Source organism: Rattus norvegicus, chromosome 9, assembly GCF_021556685.1.
Source record: "Rattus norvegicus strain SHRSP/BbbUtx chromosome 9, alternate assembly SHRSP_T2T, whole genome shotgun sequence".
NCBI lineage: Eukaryota > Metazoa > Chordata > Mammalia > Rodentia > Muridae > Rattus > Rattus norvegicus.
The window spans coordinates 92,394,654-92,411,109 of NC_141542.1; positions in this window are offsets into that span (position 1 = coordinate 92,394,654).

Here is a 16,456-nt window from a genome sequence, read left to right on the forward strand (position 1 = left end):
CCTGGCTTTTGTCTTTGCCTGCATTTCTTTGAGAGGCATTGTCTCTGGGATCTTTTCAGATAACAAGAACAGATATGCTACACTCAGAAGGCCCAGATTCTCTACATGTCAGTTCTGTAGTCCAGCTGTACCAAGCCTTTGCTCTATGATCCTGTCTTTTTGAAGGGCTGAATTGGTCCTGGCCAGTGTGGAAGTGGTGGGAGCTAGCAGCCAGGTATGTGGACTTTCCAAGTAAGGGATGGAATAGAGGATTGGTGGGCAAGACCCACCATGCTCCAGGGAAGCAGAGGGTAGAAGATGGAGAGTAAATTCATGGGGAAGATGGATTTGAACCAGCTGCCAACATATAAGGAATAGTAGTCATTTCCAGGCATTGTGAAACCTGAAGTTGGAGGGAGATAGAGAGTAGAGATTAGAGATAGATGGATAGATAGATAGATAGATAGATAGATAGATAGATAATGGATGATAGATGGATGTAGATAGATGATAGATAGATAGATAATGGATGATAGATGATAGATAGATAGATAATGGATGATAGATAGATGATGGATAGATAGATAGATAGATAATGGATGATAGATAGATGATAGATAATGATGATAGATGATAGATAGATAGATAGATAATGGATGAGAGATAGATGATAGATAGATAATGGATGATAGATAGATGATAGATAGATAATGGATGATAGATGATAGATAGATAGATGATAGATAGATAGATAATGGATGATAGATAGATGATAGATAGATAGATAGATAGATAGATAGATAAATAAATAAATAAATAGATAGATTCTTGGTTCTTTCAACTATGACTTGCAGCCACAGTTGCATTTAAGAACTCAAGGGACTTGCGAAGACTCACCTATGCCTACTCTTTCTGCTTTCTCACTCTTAGCTCCTCTCTCTTCTGTCACTTCCTGTTTAGTCTCAGCAGAAAGAACTCTTTCTGAATAACTTGAACAAATTTTCAGAGTGAAATTTCATTGACCTGGATGAGGTCACCTGTTCACCCCTAAATCTGACTAGGAGATAGATTATGCTGTGGGTTGAAAGAGGGCTTTCTCAAAGGGCAAGTGAAGTTTTGTTACTAAAGAAGGGGTTTCTGTACAGCAAACCTGATCAGGTCCATGTTGGTATAATACAACCCTGAGCCCAGTTTCTTCACAGGTAAAATTTCTACTTCATAGAGCTGCTGTCAAAGCTGTAAATAATAAATACTTAGCACCTGGCGGGTCTCAGGCCTTCTGCAATCAGCAGCGGTTCTCACTGTTAGGTGTGGAGAACCAGATGGTGGGAGGAGAATTTTTTTACCCAGTGGAAAGGTGTGTATGTACGTGCTTGTGTGTGTGTGTGTGTGTGTGTCTATGTGTGTACACGTGTGCACTCTTGCTTGTGTGTGTACATGTGCATTTTTGTGTTAGCTCTTAAAAAGGGAAATTAATAACACTGGGTTTTTTCTGTCTCAACCAGTTCTGTTTTTTATTCTTATTCTCTTTGTGTGTGTGTGTGTGTGTGTGTGTGTGTGTGTGTGTGTGTTGTATGTGCTTGTGTGCAGGTGCATGCTTATATGTGCATGTGGAGACCAGAGATTGATTTCAGGTGTCTTCCCATAGCATGTGCATGCTTTTTTTTCTTTCTGTGTTAAATATGTCTTTTTTCCTTTATATTTTTATTTTTAATTTAAATGTTTTTTTTTTGGTTCTTTTTTTCGGAGCTGGGGACCGAACCCAGGGCCTTGCGCTTCCTAGGTAAGTGCTCTACCACTGAGCTAAATCCCCAACCCCTTAAATAATTTTTTATTCTTGAGAATTTCATACATGTATGTAATAAAATGCGATTATATCCACCCTCCATTTCTTCTCCCATCACTCCCCACATGTCCCATCTCTACCTCCATGTCTTCTATTTTTTTGGTTAACACACTAAATCCCATTGGTGTTGCCCATGTGTGTGGGGCTATCCACTTAGAGCATGGGAAAACCTATGAGTGGCCACACCCTAAAAATTAATGATTTCCCCTCCCCTGCTGCTATCTGGGCAGCATTCATCAGTAGGAGTGGGCCCTGGAGAACAGTTCTTCCAATGCTGTAAAATTCTGGTTGGCTTGATCTTGTCTAACTCTTGTGCAAACCCAGCTGCTACATTCTTCAGTGTCAAGTCCATGGAATGAATAGAAGGTGACACTCTACAGCCTGTTCCGGGTGCTGTCCAGAAAATGGCTCTCTCCACAGTCCTTCTTCCCATCCTGCTTTTACGCTGTGTCCACCTCCTCTTCAGAGATGTTTCCTGAATCTTGACCACCTTGTTTCTATGACAGGACCTCCCACTGAACCTGGAGTTTATCAACATGGCCAGGCCAGTTGGCCAGTGAACTTCAGGGATCTACCTGTCTCTGCCCCTCCAGCACTGGTGTTATGGACATGTTCTTCCGCTCCTGCCTTCTAGGTGGGTCTGAACTTAGGTCTTCCTGTTTGCAGAGCAGGCCTTTTACTCACTGAGCCATTAATAAAGTTGCGCTGAAGGCTCATTAAGGGGAAACATCTTCTGGCTAAGAGAATTGACTCTCTGGCCTGGGTGGAAGCCTAACATTCCATTTGGGCATGCTAATCATCTGCCCAGGAGACCAGCACCTTAAGTCATGGGAAAGAGACAAGGGGAATAGTTACCCCTTCAAGGAGAGAATATACTTCTCCTTCCTAGAATTCCTGCCCCAGGACACTCTCTTCAGAGCCATATGCATGCAGCTTTGTAGGTCTGCCTGTTTTTCCAAAGAACTCAGAAAAATGTAACTGTTCCCTTTTTCCTCTTTATATCTTGTCCTAAGCGTGTTTTTCCTAATGCCTCAGACTTCACTCTTTCTGTGAAGTCCCCTTCCTGCTGTGTGTGATCTTTTCTTCCTAAAGGATAGAAAATTTGCTGTCTTGACTTAAAAATGATTTATTTATTTTGTGGTTTTTGGGTTTTTTGTTTCTGTTTTTTTTATTTATTTATTTATTTATTTATTTATTTATTTATTTATTTATTTTAGAGACTGGATCTTTTCTATGTAGCTCTCCCTGGCTGTCCCCCAACTCACTAGGTAGACCAGGATAGCCTCAGACTTGAACCCAAAGAGACCCACCACCAGCCTCTGCCTCCCAAATGCTAGCATTGAATGCATGTGTCGCAGGCCCAGACTTGCTGCGTGGTTCTTGTCTGTCTTCCGTGCGTAACTCAAACAGCTATGGCTTTCTCTCTTCTTCTTGTTTCCCTTTTGTGGGCAGCTGCTGAGACTTAACAGCTGGCTTTGGAGTTGTTCTTTTAAGATCTAATAAAAGTGTCCCAAAGTTTCCTTTTGAGTCTGTTCTTCAATGCGTCGACAAACTAGACTAAGACCTCAAGAAGGAACCCTAATTTCTCAGGGGACATGTGGTGACTCCACTGCAGCACCCCCAAGCACCCAGGAACACCATCTCCTCAGCCCCCCTTTCATTTTCTTTTGCCTCTGACTCCCTCGAGCTTCTGGATTACCCTCCCCTCTCTTCCCGATTCCCTCCCTCTTCCATCTACTGCCTAATACGCACATCTATACATATTGTTAAAATGCAGTATTTCTTATTGTTTGTGACATGAATTGAATTTATGAAATTTTTCTATCCCGACTCGAAAAAAAAAACCGATTTGAGTTATTCGCCCAGATATGTGCTGCAGAATTATGTAAACAGCTGCATAAATCAGGTCGGATGGAATAAATAAGGGAAAGTTGAATTAGAAAACAAACGTATGTTACCCGTCTCGTGTGGTTGCTCCAGGTGGGATCTGTTTACTGAAAAGAAGGCCTCGCATTCCCTAGCCTTCATTTAACAAACCAAGGCAGTGAACATTTTGCATTTTCTTCAACACAAGCCAAGCAGTGATGTTAGTGGTATAGGCCTGTGCATGTGTGGCCCTTGATCTCCACCATGGGGCAGTCACTCATAAGAAAATAGTTCCACCCAGCTTTATTGGGACCAGAGAGGGTGTTAAAAACAAACCAAGGGGTGGTGGGGGATGATAAGCCATCAGGCGGGCAGGAAGAGGGAAACCTCAGATCTCTCCTCGGAGAGGCCACGGTCTGCAAAGAGGAAGAGATGGCTGTGGTGTTGAGGTATAAATAAAGACGAAATAGAACATTCTCCCTTGGCCTTTGCTCCCTAAGAATTAGACACATGGATTTGCTTCTTTGCTGGACCCATCTGTAGCCACCAGGCTGTCTACTCCCTAGCCTGTACTTTTGGGAAATGTTATTGTTGCCGGGAAAGGTGGGTCCATGACTGAACAGTTAGTGGAATGTGGTGGCCATCTGGACCACTATGTATAAACCAATTTCTCTTTTGCTGTTTGTGTACTCGACCACCTGTCCTTTCTCCTTTGAAGGGGGGAGGGACTGGCAGTGCTGGGAAGATGGGCAGCATCAGGCACATTATGTGAGAGATGAAGAATTCTGCCTTTGTTTCACACACTGAGTGGAGAAAGGCTGTTCTGCTTGGGGATGCTGTTGAACCAGGGGCTGTGGTTCTGTCTGATGGAGAGGGGAGGTGTTCTGAGAGGGAGCACAGGTTCGAGTGTGACGAGCTGTCTATGGAGTTGTAAGATTGTGAGAGGCTCTGTCTGGATTCTAACATGGTGCCAGAACTCCTGAAGAGGTGGCCTTTGATGTAATGCCATTGGAGGGCAGCAAAAGGAGATTGGCTCCATCTCAAAACTTATCCAGTCCCTGGAGCCCTGGCTGAGTCTAGGGGAAGTTCTGTGGGCTCTGTGCTCCTCCTCTGTAAGCCAGGACTCTAATCTGTGTCTTACATCCTTCCTGGGACCACTGTGGGGATTTCCTCATTCGGAAAGAATTCATGGAGCCCCGACCACACATTTAGCATTGGGTGGGACACTTCGGAGAATAGGGAACACAGTTAATTCTCAGCGTTATCCTTAAAGAACTAACAGATGTGGATGGAGTTTAAAGAGCCGTTAGGGGTGTTTGTAGATGAGTTATGCAGACTGAGGTAAGTTAACCAGCTCAACGCAAGTCTAGGGCTCAGCTCTGTTCTGCCCCTTCCTGATTAGGGCTGGGTACCCCTTCCCCCTACAAAACAATTGGTAAAGAACGCTTTCCCTAGGGAAGTCTCATCCAGATCTGGCTAACACGAACCTAGCCATTCAAATACTCCTCTTGTCAGGCCCAAAGTAGCAACAAATGTGGATAGTTCTAAGGCGTTAGCTTCTTAGGTACAGGAAAGTAGAAGGGGGTCACGTCCCCATAGCCCATAGCCTGGAAGAATTTCAGGTCATCAGTGCAAATGACTTGACAAGTTTAAACTGTGTGAAATCGAGGCTTTGACCAGGACCAGGTGGAGGCACTGGATCTGTGCTGGGGGTGGAGGGTCAGGAGCCAGGCCTGCTGGCTTAGCTTGCAGAAGGGCAGGGGGCTGGTTAGCATCCTCACCGCTGTCATAGGGAGGAAGTCCTTAATATGATCCTGCTTTTATAAAATTTTCTTTAAGGGTCTGATTGTGGCAGCTAGAGGCTCGCCGAGCCTTTCCGAAATCAACTACTTTCAGGTTTTTTTTTTTTTTTTTTTTTTTTTTTTTGTATTTCTTCTTGGCTAGACTCTTGGTGCTGTCACTCAGCAGCCATGACAAACTTGCATTCTGAAGCCTTCTGCTTCTTCCCATCGGTCTAGTGCAAAGGCAGTCTACGTGAATGTTCCCTAAACCAGAATCCACATTGCTACCGGTTCAAAGACCAGGGGCAAATTCTGGGCCTCAGCTCTCCCAGCCCTGCTGTCTGGTAAAGACAGAAGCTCGGCAGGCCTCCTCGATTTAAGAACGGTATAAAGCAAAACAGGTGCCCTCTGGTCTAGCCATATCCCCTATAAAACAGTAGGACTCTCTCCTTTTTGTGGGAAAACAGCAGAAGGAGGTTGGACTAATTAGTTTCCTCTCAGGAATGTGATTAAGGGAAGGTTGAGTGAGGTGGGAAAGGAAAGAGACCCGGCAGGGAGAGCTTTCACTAAGGAGAGACACTGAATCTTGAATGGCTGCTTGAGGCACACAAAGGTATGGTGAGTATCCTGGCTGTCTACTGCCTTCCAGCGGCTGCCTGGGGAGGAAGTGACATAATGGTGACTCATGACCTTGGGCAGAGGTTGCAGGAGAGGATCCCTTGGCCCTCAAACTGTCTCACAAAATCAAAATGTAAGACAAAGCATAGTTTTCACTCCACCTATTCTTATTTTTAGCCAGATGACTACCACCGAGACATTGACTGTTTAAGCGTCTTTACTCTTTTGGGTGGGAGAAGGTTTTAACATGTTTAAAACTGTGGTAGAATGTATACAGTATACAATTTGTCCTTTGCATTACTTACAAGCAAAAAGAGGAGCGGCATTAGGTATCACCACACGTTTGACTCCATCTACGAATTCTCCCATTCGTAAAGCCAGGCCTAGGGGCTGAGGAGATAGCTCAGTGGGTAAGAATGCTGGTCCTACAAGCACAAGGACCTTAGTTCAAATCTTCAGAATCCATGTAAAACGCTAACATGGCTGTATGTACCTGCAACCCCAGTACTGTGTGGGGTGGGGGGTTCAGTGACAAAGGGGATTTCTGGTGCTTGTTGGTCACCAGCCTGGTTTCAGGTTCAGTGAGAAGTTTTATCTTAGAAGAATAAAATAACATGGTGGGTAGCACTCCTGTGCTCCTCTGGTCTCCATATAAACACATGGGGTCATGCACCTGCACAGACATACACGTGTATGCTACATACATCACCAGTAAATATACCCAGGAAGTAACAGCTTCCTTCCTTCCAGGCCCTGGCAATGGTCATTATACTTCTGCTCATATAGGTCTTACTATTCCAGGCGCCTTACCTTAGTGGGATTAGATAGTCTTTGTTTGTGTGACTGGCTCATTTCAGGTAGCATGCTTTCTTCCAGGGTCATTGTGTCCTAGTATGTGCCAGACTTTCTTTGTAAAGGCTCGGTCATGTTGCATGACGTGTGTGCAGCCCGTTGTGCTTACCCTTTTATTGTTGATGGGCATTTGGACTGCACCTGGCTCTTAGCTACTGGGAGCCATGCTAATACAAGCACGGGGATAAGAGTAGCCACTTGACTCCCACCTTGAGTTTCCTTGGCATATTCCTAGAATCACTGGACCATGCAGTGGGTCTAAGCTAAAGTTTTAAAAGCATCGTCACACCGTTTTCTACAGCAGCTGCACCATTTCTTTTTAGTGGTGTGTGTGTGTGTGTGTGTGTGTGTGTGTGTGTGTGTGTTCACATGCATACATAGCTCATGTGTGGAAGTTAGAGGATAACCTTGGGTGTCTGTCTTCAGGTACCTTCATGTTTTTTATAACTTGAGACAAAGTTTCTCATTGGCCTTGAAATCACTGACAGTCCACAAGCTTACTGGGATTGTAGTTGTGTGCCACGATACCCAGCCTTTTTTCTCCCCATGTAACTAACTATAGGAACTGGAACCCAGGTCTTCACACATATGAGACCAACACTTTACCAACTGAGCCATCTCTTTAGTCCTAGCTGCCTCCGTTCCTATTTTTCCCAGAAAGGCAGTCTCAGTGCCTCTGTTTGTTATGGGTGCTTTTGCTGTTGCCCTTGGACACTCACTGGGGGTCTGATAAGAGATGTGCCATTGCCCTCAGCCAGGATCATCCAAGGAGAGAAGGACGTGGGGCCCCACTGTCTAGTCTCTACTACAAGAGCCTGGCCCATAAATAACCTAAGAGGTGCTTGTAGACGGCAAAGACAGAAGAGCTGGGATGTAGGTCTTTGTTCCTGTTTTAAATAGCAAGGATGAAGAAGTGTCCCTGGATCTTGAGGGCAAGTTGGCTCATTCCACATGCAGGCATTAGCAGTGCCTTGCCCGACAGAGCCAAAGGCATCTTTAGCACCTACTATTTATGGAGCACCTGCTATGTGTCAGACGTTGTATAGGGACCATACATTCATTTCACATAACTTTTTCTTTTAACATCTGGAAGATGCATGCTGTCCTGAGAGTCACCAAATTAAAAAATATCATTAGCAGATGCTGTGGTTTGACTGTGTCCCAACAACTTTGTGTGCTGGAAACTTAATCTGTGGTACAATAGTGTTGGCAACTACAGACGAATGGTTATATGGGCTTTACCTCATCGATTCATTTTGTTATCACAGAGGTGTCTGTTACCTAGAGTGGCTTAAGAGTTCGGCCCCCAGTCTTCTCTTGCTCCTGTTCCTTTATGTTTTGACAAAGGATTCAGTAAAAATTCCCTTAGCAGATACCAATACCTTGAAGTTTGACTTTCCAAGCCCCAGAACCACTAGGAATAAATTTCAATTGTTAAAAAAGCAACCAGGCTTTGGGAATCTGTTACAGAAACACAAAAGCAACTAAGACAATCACCTAATGCCTTCCCATAAGTGCAATAGACTAGAAGCTCAAGAGAGCATTGAAGACCTTCTACGAGAGCTTCTGAGAGTGATATTAAGGGGGACAATAGACTTCATGAAGATTTAGATGCTGGGCTCTGGGCTCTGACCCCAGACTTCCACTTTTTATTTTGCTGCTTAAGGAAGTTGTATTAGTTGTGTCTGGAGAAGTGGTCAGCAGTTAAAAGCACTTGCTGCTCTTCAAGAGAACTTGAGTTCAGTTCCCAGCACCCATATTGGGTGGTTCACAACCACACATAATTCCCATAATTCCAGGGACAGATCTGATGCCCTCTTCTGGCTTTCATGGGCACCTGCACACATACATCATGCACATACCGATGATACAGACACACTAACACACACACACACACACACACACACACACACACACACAGAGAGAGAGAGAGAGAGAGAGAGAGAGAGACAGACAGACAGACAGAGAGAGAGACAGACAGACAGACAGAGATCATATTAGTTACCTTGTTTCTACAGTAATTCAACAACATGGCCATTAGCTGTTGCCTGGCTGGGTCTTCTGCCTAGCTCTAAACTCAGAACAAATTGTGCTTCTTCTCTGCGTCATAAGGAGACCCGGAGCTACTCTTATAGGCTCTGAAGACCCAGAGCTGCTCACATGACTCAGTGGCTGCTGTTGTTACTCCTTTCCTAGCTCTGACGTTTACATCATCTCTTTGACTGGATCTCCCAAGGGCACCTGCCTAGCTTCTTACTCACCTCACCTGCTTCTTTGTTCAGGGTCCTCCTTGCTTCCCTTCAGCCCTGAGGTCACCTCTGACTGCTTCCCCTCTTGGTCTGCCCCTCTCAGAATGGGCTGACAACTCCGTCTTTGCAATCTGACCTTGAGCCACACAGCCAAGTCCCCCATGGAGTCCAAGCTCTGATCACCCCTCATGCTGACTTCCGCAGCAGCCTTCTTCCTGGCGGGCATTCCCACCTGCAGCCTCACCCCTCGTTGTACGCTCCGTCCCGACAGCTAGGCTAATTTTCTCGGAGTGCTATTTTGATTTTGCCATTCGTCCATTCGGAAACCGGCAGGAGATCCCATTTGCCTCCCACCTTTAATCTAAACTCCCCAGCATGGGTTTCAAGTCCTTGGCAAACTCCCATTTAACTACCCTCATCTTCTCCAACCTTCTGACTTCTCATCTTAGCTCTGGCCTGATACAACTGGCATACGTTGCCAGCTTCAGGGCACAGCCTCTATGAGTCATGTCTCTATCAAGAGGAAACAAAGATGTGTGAGCAGGGACCCTATAAGATTTGTTTGGACATGATAGCCCCAGTTTGCCTGCAATGGCTGTCACATAAGAGGTGCTCAATAAATAGTTCTCAAAGGAATGTTTAAGAGCCTTGTCTTTGAAAACCATTACTTGGGTTCATCAACAAACATATTAAAGACTTGAGCAGTTTAGGACACAAAATGAATTAGCTTCTGCACAAGGAGTGCATAGTTCAGCCTAGACCTGTAAGACTGTACCACATTCCCTTGATCATAATATAGACTGACCATAAGATATGAAATCAATTGTGGCAGTGTGTGGGGGAATCATCATGTTAGTTATACACCATGCATGTTCAACCTCAGAAACTTAGGAGTGGGGAAAATATATGCAATGGAGAATAGAGACAAATCTCAGGCATTAGGTGCAACCACAGAGAAAGGGTCCTTTATACCCACCCGGGCTGAGACTCAGCTACTGCTTCCTGTGTGTCTTTCACGTCTCTATATTAGGAGGTGAGCCCCATCCTGTCAAGGAAGCACCTGGCCCCTTGTGTTTGGACTGTTTTCACCTGTGACACCTTACATAGCTTGAGGAGTGGTTTGCTGGGTTTCAGTCCTGGCCTCCAACTGACAGCCTGGACCTCTTGTACAGAAGCTTCCCACAGACACATAAGCAAACAGTGAGTCAGGAAGTCACATCTTATGGAAGCCATTGGTAATGTAAACCAGAAATGATGGACTGAAACGATGTTTGCTCATCCTAATCACGAAAATACTGATTTTTTTTTTAAAAAATGAAATAAAAATGTTTATTTCAGAAAAAAATCATAACTCAATCCATTTATGCCTTAGGTTTTCCATTTATAAATGAGAATCAGTGTAATCTTCTCCTAAGCCTGCTGGAACAATGAAAGGATCCGATACCTGGTACACAATCAGGTGACACTATATAGGCTTATAGTTACTGTTTGCATTACCGGTGCATGTGGAGATCACAGCATAGAGCAGGTTCTTAGGGATAGCTATCGACGTGAGACAACTCCCACTCAGTGTTTAGAACCCGTGGCAAAGGCAATAGGCAATTGGGGATAGAGAGATAATTAGATTGCTACTGTTAGAGCATCTCCCACAGAATCTGCTTGAGGTGTTGAGGAGCACGTTTACCTGATTTCTTTCCCTTCCCTTCCACCTCTTTGAGGTCCTATTGGCATCCTTCTCTGGGATGCCAGTGAAATTCTTCATGGCTGGGGCATGGCACAGAGTTTCTTCTTACTCAACTTTTCTTTCCTTTCAGATGCCAGGAGCATCTGCTTATAGGATTTCCAGCACTCCTGGGATGGAGCAGCAATGGGGTCTCACGAACGTACGGTCCTTCCACTCCTAACATCGAAAGACGATTTACCTAACAGATGGGCTCTTTTGAATATTTATGTCTGGGCACATCTGTTCTGGACTTGAAAGTTTAATAAAGCTTTTCATTTTCTGAAGCGCTGGTGAAGCCTGTCTGTGGTGAGCTGACAGCCTCCTGGGGTCAGCTTCTCCATGGTGACTCTGGGGCATAGGGGGATCGGCCTGGGTCACCCTATTTGGCAGACTGCCATACTCTTCAACCCCCCTCTTCTTTCTTCCCTGAAGCAATAGAGAGAATGTCTATGAGGCCAGAGGCAGGTGAGGAATGCTTACAGTGTGGGTCAGTTGACCATGTTTATAGAGGGGCAAGTCGTGAGAGATGTTTGCAAAGGGGAAAATGGTTTCTTGTACCCTATTTCCCTCCCCAGTGGCGGGGGGGGGCATTGGGTGCTCTGGGTAAAGAACAGGGCAGTCTAGTCTAAGCTATTCTTTTACAGCACATGTGGCTTTGGAAAAATTCTAGGTACCTATTTGTTACTTTTCTCCTTGGTGTGACAAAGTACCTGAGGCTAACAACTTAAGAAAGGAAAGGTTTCTTTTGGCCCACAGTTTGGTGGTACCATCTACCATGATGGGTGTGTTGGTTTGAATATGCTTGAACCAGGGAGTGGCACTATTAGGAGGTGTGGCCTTGTTGAAGGGATTGTGTCACTGTGGGTATAGGTGTTAAGACCCTCATCCTAGCTGCCTGAAAGCTAGTCTTCTGTTGCCTTTGGAACAAGATGTAGAACTCTCAGCTCCTCCAGTGCTATGCTGGAAACTGCCATGCTCCCACCTTGATGATAATGGACTGAACCTCTGAACCTGTAAGCCAGCCCCAATTAAATGGTGTCCTTTTAAGAGTTGCCTTGGTCATGGTATCTGTTCACAATAGTAAAACCCTGACTAAGACAATGGGGAAGGGTGGGAGGGGGTGTCACATTGCACCAGCAGTTATGAACAGAAAGATATGAAAGCTGTTGTTCTGATCGCTTTCTCCTTTTTATTCAGCCTGGAACTCCGGCCCACAGAATGGTGGATAATTCTTCCCATCTTAATTAACCTGATCTAGAAACATTCTCACTGACCTGACTTGTGGTTTGTCCCCTCGGTGATTCTTGATCCTGACAAGTGAATGGCAGCATACACGAGCACAGCATGGATGTGTAGCAAGAGTGCTTGGATGGTAATACCTTCAAAGCTGGAATGTTGGAGGAATTTGAATTGAGCACATTCAGCTTTAACACAGTTTGGATGCTGTTTGTGCCTTACTAATTCAGTGCTGGAGGTTTGGTCGTCAAAGCAGTAGCATTGAAAAGTTGTGGAACTTTGAAGAGGTAGCACCTCATATTCTGTATTTAGGTCCTGGTGGCACTAGCCTGAGGATTAACTTCTGCTCTTGCACAGTAAGGTAGTTCTTGAGAGAGAGGAAAAAAAAGTTGTTTTAGAGACGAGTCCTGCTCTGATCTCTGGCTTTCTGTCACACAGTGTGATTTCTTCACTACCAGGTCTAAAACCATGTGCTTTGATACCACTACCAGAGACATTTCTGATGGTGTCATATGGTCTTGAAAATGGAGTAACTCTCCCCATCTTTATAAAGTATCCAGGTGTAGGTATTTAGTTACAGCAACAGAAAAGGACCTAATCAAGGCTTCTTAGCTCTTGCTGCCCCTTCTCTTTCTGTCCAACTGTAGTGGCACTCTCTGATATCTACTCTTTAGGCTCTAGTTTAACACACAGACTTCCAAGATAGTAGTGACCAGAGCTGTAACAATCACTCTTTCTGATCCATCCATTGAATCCTTACATACGTCAAGAACCATACCATCATTTTCATCTTCATCATGTCTAACTGTCCCTGCAGGACCCAGTCAAGAACTTTTATTTCAGTTTCCCAGATAAGGAAGCTGAGACACAGAGAGTTTGTTTAATTAACTTGCCAAGTAGAGAAGTCAGAGTTTGAACCAAAGCTATCTCACCTCAGACTATAAATTTTTACTCCTGTCTTGCCAGCTGATTGGAAAAATGTCAACCAGGATTTCCCAAAATGTGTTGTTTTGGAGCCTTGTCCTGAGAGGATCAAACAACTTCAAATGAGGTCAACTTCCCCGAGGTCAATGTAAAGCACACATCAACTTCACAGAGGCTCCTGGGGAATCTGTAATGAAGAAACTGTGTAACTCGAGGTTTTCCAAAGTCCCCTAACCACAAGATTGCCCTTTCTGTAGTATCTATTCACAAATATCTCCTGAATCGAATATACTGAGGGTTATTTGGGAAACCTCACTGAGAGCAAACATTGTTTTGAGTGTCAGCTCTCCCTGGGAGGCTTGTCCTTAAGAAGCTCCTCTCAGAGAGCAGCAGGGTAGAAGTGGGAAGATGTCACATTGGTAGAATTTCTAGCCACCACTAAAGAGGTTTTTCCTAAGGGGAGATTTCAGAAAGCCCTGGGTTACTAGCTACATGGAATATCTTATTTTAAAGTCACTTCAAACTCAGAGAAATCTGTAAAGATACTATGAATACTGCCATCTACCGCTGCCCTGGGACCCAGTGTCCCAGCGATTTCCTTTATGGCAGTGGATCCAATCTAGGGTCGCACGTAGTGTCTATTGTCCTGTCTCTCTAAGTATTTTCAATCTGGAAGTGTTCCATTTTCTCTGATTTTTTGTATAGGTCAGTAACTTTGTTGAATGTCTTGTTATCTGTATCCAATGCATAATGATTAGTCATGTATACAGGGGTTTGCCTTGTACTTCAGACATTAGTCATTCCCTGTGTTGGAGTCAAAGTCCTTTGTCACCTTTTTTGAGTGCTTGTTCTCTGGCAGCATACACTGCTCCAGACACATTTCCTTCCTCTCTTTCACCTTTGCAACTACCCATTCCTCTAGCCCGGAATTATATGCAGAAACTTTGAGTGACAGATGTGTTCATTGCTAGTGGGATGGCACTCTTTAGGCCTCATCAGTGGATAGAACTGGGGAATTACACACTGAGAGAGCTGAGTGTGATAATCTTGGATAAGCCTGCAATCCAAGAAATCGAACAACCAGGAGTCCAAGACCAGCCTCAACTACATGAGGAATCTGAGACCAACCTGGACCAATCAACCCAGTTTACACTAACAAAGGAATGAGCAGGAACTACTTGAAGATTATACATTGGTTTTCTATACTAGAGCGATAACCTATTTCTGGGCAGTGAAACCCTTGAGTTTAGATGCGTGTTTCTAACTCCAACCCAACATTATAGGGCAAACTCTGGTTCCCCTTTTCTGTAGTTGCGCCTCCTGTTGTTACTGTGGAGGCCTGACTCATCTTACCCACATTCCCTTTTAAGTAAGAGAACTTAGGACACCTATTCCTGGAGTGTGGTCTTGACACCCATGCTGGTTTGTCTTCCTTGAGGCTCGTGTTGCATTTGGGCCTGCTTAGTGTTATTTTTATGAATAACAAATAATAAAAGGAAGGAAGAATGGAGGAGGGAGGTAGAGGGGGTGGGAGGGGGCTGGTAGATATGTTAGGAAAGAGAATGAGAAAGAAAGAACGTGAGTTCTGTGCATTTTGTAACCTGGGTTTTCATACTCAAAATGAGATTTGAGACTTTGTAGAAAATAATATCATTTGATCTATTACAATATTAAATTACTATCTTGTTAGTATTCTGTATGAGACCAGTAAGTAGGAATAACATGGTAATTTTCTTTCTTCTATTTGTCCTTCCTTCCTTTCTTCCTTCCCTCCTCTTTCTCCTCTTCTTCCTTCTCCTCTTCCTCCTTTTCTCTCTCCTCTTCTTCTTTTCCTTCTCCTTCTTCAGACAAGATCCTTCCATGGGGCCTAGGCTGGCCTTGAACTCAAGATCCTCCTATTTCAGTTTCTTGAGCAATGGCATTCTTGTCACCATGCCTGGCTTAGGGGCATCTTTCATCTCATTATGAAAAATATTCTCCATTCAGAGGTGCTCCTTCATAGAGAACCATCTAGAGGAATGAATCTTTAACAGTTGACAGGCCAACTGCTGGGTTGTCAGAATGACTGGGAAAGAATTTTCTTGCATGGGAAGAAGATTTAGATTGAATGTCCAGTGTTTCATAATGACTTGGTGATCATGGAATAGCTGAATCCTGAATTTGAGCAGGCTTCTATTGAGTTGTGACCTAAAGCTCCCCACCCCCAACCCCCTGTGGCTGATGATTGGACAGAGCTACAGAGGGACAATGTCAGCAGTCAGAAGACTCCCTGGGGCATCTGAGGATGCACCCCAAGTAGGAGTCTAAGCATTTGCATGACGAATTAGCATCTCTAGATAAAACACTATGCAGATGGAGACAGCTCTCAGTTCCAATGCCAGCAATCCAATGTTGGCTTCAAAGGAGAAATTAAAAATGTTCTGCTTGGATCAGGTTCTGACCCTTGGAATTCATTTATTGTTCCCAAATGGACCACATAGTGAGGAACCTTTGTGATGGTCTGACAACAGAAACCTGTCAAACACAGCAAGGAAACCTCTTACCAGGCCTCTGCTCAAGAACAGCTTTGAACACCAGGGCTTGAGTAATCAAATTTTTATGCTCTGGTCTCTTCATTGTTGAAGTTGTTGCTTGGCCAACCCACTCAGAACCCAAAGAAGCTAGTTTTAATCTTTTCAAATTCCAAAGCAACCTTAAGTTTTATAATTATATATAATGTCAATAAACATGATTTTAGCTGCCTGGGTCCAGTGACAACTTGACATTCTTTGAGTCAGCTTTGAGCTTTGTAGCTGTCTACTGAGGTATCTGAGATTCCTTGTCACAGGTAGCAATGCTGAGGTAGAAACAAAGCAAGCAGAACCACAGTGTGGGGCTGTTTTCCCTCTAATTTTCCATGGAATGAAGTGCCTTGGTGTCCAGGAGGAACACACTGTGGCTCACCCACCTTCCCTTAGTGGTGTTGAGTGGCAGATTTCGTGAGTGCTTCATTTTCTTGATGAAGGTGCTCCAAGTCAGAACCTTTTTGGATTAGTAATCAAATCTTCATGGTACCCAACATCTAGAAACATTGAACATTGTCTCAACAGCCTGATGCTTTACTGGATGACTGTGTTTATGCAAATACTTTTGTGCATTTGTGTTTATGATTAGGAGGTATGTTTTAGTTACTGTTCTGTTGCTGTGACAAAATACCCTGACGAGTTAAGAGAAGAAAGGGTTTATTTTGGCTTATGGTTCCAATGGGATTTCGTCCATTAGGGATTAAAAGACATGGCAATGGGCAAGGAAAGCATGCCCACAGGAACAGGAGATGGTTTGTCATATTCTCATCTACAGACAGGAAGCAGGGGTTTGGGGGAGGGGGAGAACAGGAAGTAGG